Here is an 8935-nt window from a genome sequence, read left to right as displayed (position 1 = left end):
GTTCCTGTTTCTTAATAAACACATCCACGCTCTAAACAGGCAGGGCATCCACTGGGGCCTTCTTATGCTGCCCTGTCTGAACCTGTTTCCCCATCGATAAAGCAAAGGCCTTCCCTAAGCACCCTGCCAGGTCCATGGGCCGGGGAGTCCTCGACAACTCCCCTCAACCCCTGCCCCAGATCTGAGGCTAAGAGCAAGGGCTTTGAATTCAAACAGATCCTGGCTCTGCCATCCACTGGCTGTGTGACTTGGGGCAAGTGGTTTCACTCTGCGCATTTTATCTCACCTGTAAAATGGGGTCACCTCCCCATGGAACTGCCATGAAGATTAAAACAGAGCGTGGCACAGAGAGTCAGGCATTGAGTAAGAACCAAATACACGATATAATCATTTTTATTATTGCTACTGATTTTCAGACAATGTGTGGCTGTCCTTTATCTTTTTGTTATCTTTTTCCCCTCTACTCATCTCCCCAGAACCCCATCTGGAGACCAGCAGGAACCCCAAACCATCCCACACACTCATTTTGCATCTGCTAGGACTCAGACAGGAAAAGGGGAAGGGACTGGCACTTCCAGAGTCCCTATTGTGTGCCCAGCTCTGTGCTCCCTTTTTATAAATCACGACCACTCCCCCACCCCACTGTGCAGATACAGAAACAGGTGTCAAGAGGAGCCGGGCCTGGAAGCTGGGAACCCAGGCTACAGGGCCCAGATTCACACCCAGCCTGTCACACTGCTGAGCCCTCTTTGCCCTGCCACAAGCAAGTCTGAGGCAGAGTGGCCTTGGGGCTCGAACCGAGGTCTTACTACCCACAGTGGCTTCATTCTACTTTGAGAGGCTGAATCATCCTCACTTCCCTTAATTTGTGGGGAATCCCAGGCTGCGAGTCATCCTCCTCTGCTGAGCTATCTTTGGACTTCCCTGCAAGTCCACAGCCAGCTTCACCCCTCGGTACTGCTAAACTGGAGCTTGCACTGCCCACTACCAGACTGCCTTTCCTCTGGCTGCCAACCCTAGGGAGTAAAGGAGACAGGAACGAGACGAGACCTTCAAAGACATTTCCGACAGCCTCCCCCTGCAAGAAACCCTTTTGGAAGTGTTGCCAGGTCCCCTATCAAACTCCTCTCTCCAGGACCACTCTTTCCTCATCCACCACCAGACCCCTTCAGCTGGCAAACACCTTCCTAGTTTTCCTTTAGGTCTTGGCTTAAATGTCCCCTCCTCCAGGAAGCCCTCTCTAAAGCTCCCATAGTCCATGAACTTGTCTCTAGCACAATATTTATTGGGCCAAGCACCATGTTAGGCCCTTTGTATAACCAATCTTAGAAAATCTCTGCAATAGGAGACAAAGTGAGTACTTTTGGTCTCATTTTACAGATAGGGAAACTGAGACCCAAAGCCACAACAGAAAGATGAGAGCGCTGTGGTATGAACCAGGCAGCCTGGCTCCAGAACCCCAGCACTTAGCTAACGGGCCCATTCAGATGCTTGGAGAACATCACACCATATTTTCATTTTTGTTCACTACTGTGTCCTTGATGTCACGTACGGGGCCTCACTGAGTATCACTGAATGAACACACTGAATACCTGAGGTGGCCTGAAGCCCCTCACCTTCTCTACTTGTTGGTTTCTGCTGAGACAAGATAGGAACTAGTTAGACGGGGCTTTTGGCTAAGACCATAAGAGAACACACGAGAAACTGTTCTGAATACCTCAGGGCTGCCCCTGTCCACCTGTCCCCATTCTCCTCTCTGAGTGCAGGGCCTAACGCCCCCTCCCACCCCCTGCCCTTTTCTGGCAGTTTCTGCACACCCTCTCACAGGACCAGCACTTCTTGAAGGCCCTGTGCCAGAGGCTGGAGCTGGAGGCATGAGTCAGAGGGCTCTGTCCTGGAGGGGCTCAGTCTCATGGTGATTTCTGGCTACTTCCTTCTCCTACTTCTGTTTTGTCTCCACTCCCAGAACCCTGAGTGGGAAATAGCGGATCCAGAGAGGGGTGCAGGCTTACTGGGGTTAGAGAGCCAGTCAGGAGCTAAAGTGGAGGCCAAGCTCTGGCCTCGCCCCTTCCATGCACCATAGCCCCTGAGAACCTTTCTAGTGATACCCAGACCAAATGGGTCCTGCCCTTATTCAAAACTCTTCCATGCCCCCCCCCACCCTCTGTTAAAGTCTAGCTCCTAAACCTAGCTCATTTTTCCATTGATCAATCAATCTCCATTTTACATAAAGCACCTAAGTTTTCAATGCAGTCTCACTGAATTTTTACAAATGCATTCACCTGAGTACCACCACTCTGAGCAATCTAGAAGTTTCTATCCCTCTAAAAGCTCTTGTCCCTCCGAGCCAATACCTTCTTCCACCCTCAGTATTTACTTCTTGGGCTCTGCACCGTGGCTGTGAGATCAGTCAGACTGACTATTCATTCTTTTGCACCGCAGAATAGTGTTCCATTTTGGTAACACACCCACAGGCCTCACCTGAGGGACTCTTCAGGCTACGATCACCCCCCTCCAGCCTCCTCCACTTCCTGGCTGCTAACTATTATGCAACCAGTTCCCACTTGTGGGTTTTTCCCCACACCAAGTAATTCTCGGACACCAAGTGGGAGTCCTACAAGAATAACAGTGAGATTTTGTTGAATGTGAAACTCAATTCTGACATCATCTACCTGGAGATAGAGTCAGATTCCAGATTCCATAAGGATAAGGGCTCAGTCCCACATGAATGCCCCACCCCCACTTCAGCCATCAATCGTAAGTCCAGGATGTCACCTGTGCTTTTGACCAACTGACTACAGCTCAGAGGTGCTAACAACCCTCTCCTTTGATTTCCATTAATTTCCTAGAGTGGCTCACAGAAACTAAGAGAAACATTTTACTTACTAGATCACCAGGGTATTATAAAAGGATGCAGCTAGGAAAGGCCCAATGGAAATGATGCACAGGGCAAGGTATGGAGAAAGAGCCCAGAGCGTCCATGCTCTGAGCATGCCACTCTCCCTGCATCTATCTCCACGTGGTCACCAAACGGGGAAGTTCTCTGAACCCCTTCCTTTTGTTTTTTTTATGGAGGCTTCGTGACAAAATCACAATTGATGAAATCAATGGCCATTCACCAATTAATTCAAGCTCCAGCCCCTCTCCCTAATATAGGGAGGAGGTAAGAGAACTACAAGTTAACTCAAGCTATATTCAGAGACTGCAATGTGCTGATCAGCTCTACAGCCAGGCAAGACCAGGCCACTGCAGAACAAAGGAAGATTTCTGCTGGGATTGCTAACAAACTTTTTCCCCACACCGTGAAGGGAAAACACAAAATAAAATCACTCATTCCCTGCAGCAAAACCATGGGGAATCTATGGATCAAAGGCCTGGTATTGCCAGGAGGCCTTTCACACTACATATTATTACCTTTTCATGCTACACACTATTAGTCTTTCACACTGCATATTCATACCATCAAAGGAAAATGTAAACAAAGTCTTTAAACTGTAATTCATAGAAACTAAGAATGATATATGAACTGAATCCCAACTTGGGGTCCCTCACAGACAAAGAGATGGTCTTCATCTCTTTGTCTGTGAGGGAAACCATGCTCTGTCCACGGAGGTTACCCCTTCTCTAATAAACTCTCCTTTTGACTCTAACTCTGGCGTGTGCTTGAATTCTTTTCTGTGTTCAAAAACCCTTTCTCTCTCAGTGCAGGGCCACTTGGAGGAATCTGTCCTGTCCTGCATCATCTCCTCTTCGGAGGTGCGGGGAGGGGAGGAGATGAAAAAGTCCAACCCTATAATTACATGGTTGCATCCCCCAACAACCAGCCCCAATCCTTAGGTTACCTGGGCACTTTACAAAACCAACCTCATTAACATAGCAAAAGCCACCTTGATCACTCTCATCACAGAAAATTTTAATGGTTTTAAAAGTTAGTGCCAGAAACTGGACGAAGATCAAAGATGGACGAAGATCAAAGATGTATTTATCATAAATCACAGTATCACAGCTGCTTCTGCCTTGGGGCTCCTCTTCCTTCCAAACATTATTTGTCTTAATTCCCCATCACTCTCTCTCTTGCCTCACTCGCTTAGAACAAACATCACCAGTATTTTCTTTATTAAGGTCCGTAAAGCCGTATAGTCTACATCAACGCCAGACTGGCAGTCCAAATACCTGTTTTGGGCTTTTATGCTGTGTGGGATAGCAGCCAACCTATAAAACTAGAAAGTGGTTTTCACGTTTAGACGGGATGTCTAATGGTAAGACTCTCCTTTCTTTCACCAGGATGAGCTGGCTCTTCAATTCCAACCACTCTCTCCACTTTTACCCTGTCTGCACTCCTTCACCAACTTGAAAGCCCAGTTCCCAAGTCTCTTCCTCCATTTCCCTCTATCATGCCCATCAGCATACAAACATGCTGCGATTTCTCCCCTCTTAAAAACATCCCACTGGAACTTTCAACACTTTAGAGAGCCTCCGTTATCCTTAAAGTTCACTATGTATTCCCCCAATTGCGAAGCATCTGGAATTGAAATTGTCTTTTTTTTTTTTTAAGATATGGTAAAAGAACTAACATTAGAAATTACCTGTAGGGAATCCTTTATAAGTTTTTACACAGCGAAATCCTGTTACGTGCAACAACATGGAAGATTTTCACAGACAGAGCTAAAGCCAGACACACAGAAGACCTGCTGTAAGATTTCATTTCTATGAAGTTCAAGAGCAGGCACAACTGAGACTGGACATCATTTGTAAAATTCTTAATCTTTTAGCAGGAAATGAAATAGGACATCTCTTGCAGAATTAATCTTTTTAGTAAACCTAATGAAGTTTTCTTCCCTTCTTCCTATGGAAAAAGGCCCTCTCCCTCAAATCCTGATAATTGCCCTGGTGACTCATCCTCTAGCTACTGATAAGGGTCATCAGTCCATTGTTAAGCAGAAATGGTGTTAAATCAGACAGGGCCCTTAGAGTCTGGGGTGGGTTGCGGGGGGACTTTAAGCCAAAGGTCTTCTTTTTACTTTTTAAGAAACGTATTAACCAAGCTTATTTCCCTTTACGCACTTAATAGCAAATCAATAATAGACATTAATAGATGTATGATTTAAATGAGTTTGTATTGTCTTTTCCTTGTCTAGGGACTGAGATGGTACTTCAGCAGAAAACCCAAAACCCCACCCGGACGAAGGCAGAAAGGGAAAGAGCTCCATGAAACCCCTGTATGCAGGGACTACAGCCATTCTCAGCAGGAAACAGGAAAACAGATACAGAAGAGACCTCCGTCCCTCAGCATCCACACTAATAATAAGGGGGTTGGTTTATGGCTCTTAGAGAAGAGGTAGGTGAGAAAGTTAGTTAGGGGTTTCAGGTCTGCTTGCAAAGACACTGAGGTCATCCTATCTTAGAAGGGGTCCACCCTTATCTGCCCACAATTAAGCAAGCCAGAAGGCATTTTTTTAACTCACACAAAGAAACCAGTAGACAGAGATTTAGGTACCAGTTTAAGCCAGTCACTTGCACCTGCAGCAATGAAGACCCCAACGATCTTCAACTCATCTGAGTCTCATTATACCATCATAACATGATGCATATACCCGGAAGTTCATTAATATCATAACGCACTGAATTCTGGGAACAAACGTGCAGAAAGCAAGCAGAAAGCAAAACGATGAATCACTGAGTCCCATCAATCTTAGTTGTCAATCAAAGAAGCCCACTATAAGTAACCACTCAGAAAAAAGGATAAAAACCCTGAAGCTTTTCTTGCTCAGGCCCGCTTCTACTTCTGGAAGTGTACTTTCCTTTCCAATAAAACTTTTCTTTCCTACTGTATTTCAGTGTCTTGCTCAATTCTTTGAGGCATCAAGAACCTGGACAATGCGCCAGAAGAGGATCCCACTCTCTGGTAACAAAACTACCCTATAATGACTGGAATCGGTCAGTGGTTGCTTCTGGAGTGGGGGACTGACAGGGAAAGGGCATGAAGGAAATCTCCAGGTGTTTATGGGAGCGTTTTCTATCTTGACCTGATTAGTGATTACATGAGCATATGTATTTATGAAAAACTCATTGATCCAAACCCTTAAGATCTGTGCCCTTTATGTACTTCACCATATTTAAGTTATATTTCACCGAAAAAAAAGTAAAAAAAAAAAAAAGTACTTATACACTTCTTATAGAATCTGTATGATGGGAAGTTTCCATAATACAGTTAGACTGAGGATAAAAAAGTCATGTTTTTTTCATCGACCCCATGTCCAACTACTATCCTGTATCTCTGCTCCCTAGTCGAGCTTCCTCTTTTTGGAAGCCTTTGCTCCCTTGGCACCAGGTCATCCCTGCTCCTTATACTCCTGTTCCCTCTCAACAACTATCTCGGATGCTGGTCCTGTCCCCAACCCAAAAATAGAGGCCCCAGGGCCTGATCTCTCTCTCTCTACCTCCTCTGCCTGGATGGTTTCAACAAAACTCAGGTTTTTAAATATCATCTATATATTAACAGCTCCAAAACTTAGCATACTTGTACAGTCATTGATAAAATAATAGGACATCTGAGATTTGCTTAAAAAAAAAAAGAAATTGCAGAGAAAAGTATGCTTTGATGTGGGAGGGGAAAACAGAAGAAACAAGACAAGTAAAATACAGATGACAATCAATACTGGGTGATGGATATATGGGAATTCTTTATACCGTAATATCTTTGTGTGTTTTTACAAAGTGTGTTTAAATTCTGTATCCACAAACCCTGGCTTCTCCCCCTATGACCACTTACTTGATGTCTAATATGCATCTGAAAGTTAAGAAGTTCAAAGACTGTCGATTTCCCATCAAGACTACTCCTCCCCATCTTGGTAAAAAGCATCATTTTTCCTCCAGTTGGTCAGTTCCAAAACCTTTAGGATAACTTTTAAGTCATCCCTGATTCATGCTTCCTCTCACACAACCCTCTTCCTGAGTCATCATCATCTCTTGCCCAGACAGGGACATCAGCTTTCTCATCTCCTGTTTCCGCCCCTGCCCAGCTGCAGGCCATCTCCTCACCGCAACCAATATTGTTTTCATTCAACTTTTTTTGTGCATAGATAAGTCCATGGTTCAAAAACATAAAAGTCTTAAGTCTCTCTCACAGCTCAGATCCACATCTGTCCGTAATGCTCACTTCTACGAACAACCAATTTTACTAATTTTTGGTGTTCACCAGAGAAATCTTTATAGAACATAACATCACAACATGTTGGTCCTTGCTCACGGCTCTCCAACGGCTTCCTATTACACTTGGAAGTTAATTCCAAAGCCCTTACCATGGCCTGCAGGACCCCATATAACCTAGCACCAATCTCTATCTCCATCCCTAAATAATCTTACCTCTTTTCCCCTCACTGTGCTTCAGCCACACCAGTCACCTGGACAATCCTTAAACGAGCCAGGCCTCAGGCCTGCTCCACCTCCTCGGGCTCTTTCTACTTCCTGTTCTTCAGCCTCTACATAGGGGTCATTTCCTTCTTTCAGGCCTCTGCTCCAATATCACCTCCCCTCAGCAGCCTTCTCTGACCACCTGTCACTCTCTGTGACCTCTGTCATTCTCGATTCCCTCATCTTGATTTTTTCTTCCAAGTACCTTTTATCTGACATCAACTACCCCAATAGAATATCTACTCCCAGAGGGCAGATGCTCTGGCCTATTCACTATAGGACAGGATCTCCAACCAATAGCCATGCCTGGTAGACTACTTGAGTTCCATAATTCATTTAATATACAAATGAATAAATGAAATGAAAAGAGAAATGAATTAAGAGATGGATAGGTCATTTGGCAATGGCTCTCAAAATTCCCAATGCATGTATCCTTTGACCCACCAATTCTATCTCAAACAAGATATTCTATGAATAATACTATCATATACATGCAATTGGATGTACAGCAAACATTTGTAAGAGCAAAAGTTCAGAATACAAGCACTCTCCGGGTGCTTGACTGACTCACCACTAGGCAGGCTGCCCGGTGCCAGGGAAAAGACGTGGGCTCGCCATGGAATGAGACAGGCTTGGGTTTGAATCCAAACCCTGCTACTTCCTGGCTTATAGAGCCTTCGGTAAGATCCTTCTCATTTTCTGTATCTGTTAGAGAGAGGGGAAAGTTGTAGTGATGTATGTAAAACAGAGCTTGATACACAGTGGGCCAATGGTCAATGCCAGGCTCCTTATTTTCCCTTTGTTAAGTCATTTCCACCTCTGAGGGTTGCCCAGATGTCAAAGTGGCATGATGGTGAGCTGGGGTTGAGAAATCCAGTTAAGGAAAACAGATGTGACCAGCTGAAGATGCAAAAAAGGACACTAACAGACCTAATACAAAGATGGCCTGTCGTGAAAATCTCCCTTAAACATCCACAATCTTCTGGAGAGTCTATAAACAGGACTCTCAGTCTGTGTAATGTTTCCACTCAGCCTGTAGCAGCCTGGATAAATGGCTCCACCTGGCACCAGTGCTGAGAAAATGGCAGCAGGGATGAGGCTCAGAGGGGAGGGGGCAGCTCAGAATCAATCACTATCATTAATATCTTTGTAAATCACAAAATAAGGATAACATATGATGCTACTATGCACCGGGCACTGTTCTAGGCACTCATTTAACTCTGCCAGTTACATCACAAGGTGCTGTCCTCTCCATGTTACAAATGAGGACATAGAGGAAGATAAGGAACTTGGTCAAGGTCAGCCGCCTAATATGTGAACCCAGTACCAAGCTCTTAACTACAATGCTTCACTATAACGGTAGCTCCAGAAGGAAACTGAGAACCGGTGCTTTAGGAATGGAATACGGGAACCAAAGACTTTTATTGTGTCCTCCCATTGGCTTCCTGGATTCTGTCAGAATGTATATATACTCCCTGTTCGAACATAAAAACGTTTTTAATAAGATTTCAAATGAAAAATG

This window comes from Rousettus aegyptiacus, unplaced genomic scaffold (genome assembly GCF_014176215.1).
Source record: "Rousettus aegyptiacus isolate mRouAeg1 unplaced genomic scaffold, mRouAeg1.p scaffold_m13_p_14, whole genome shotgun sequence".
NCBI classification, from domain to species: domain Eukaryota; kingdom Metazoa; phylum Chordata; class Mammalia; order Chiroptera; family Pteropodidae; genus Rousettus; species Rousettus aegyptiacus.
This window is presented reverse-complemented; position numbering follows the sequence as displayed.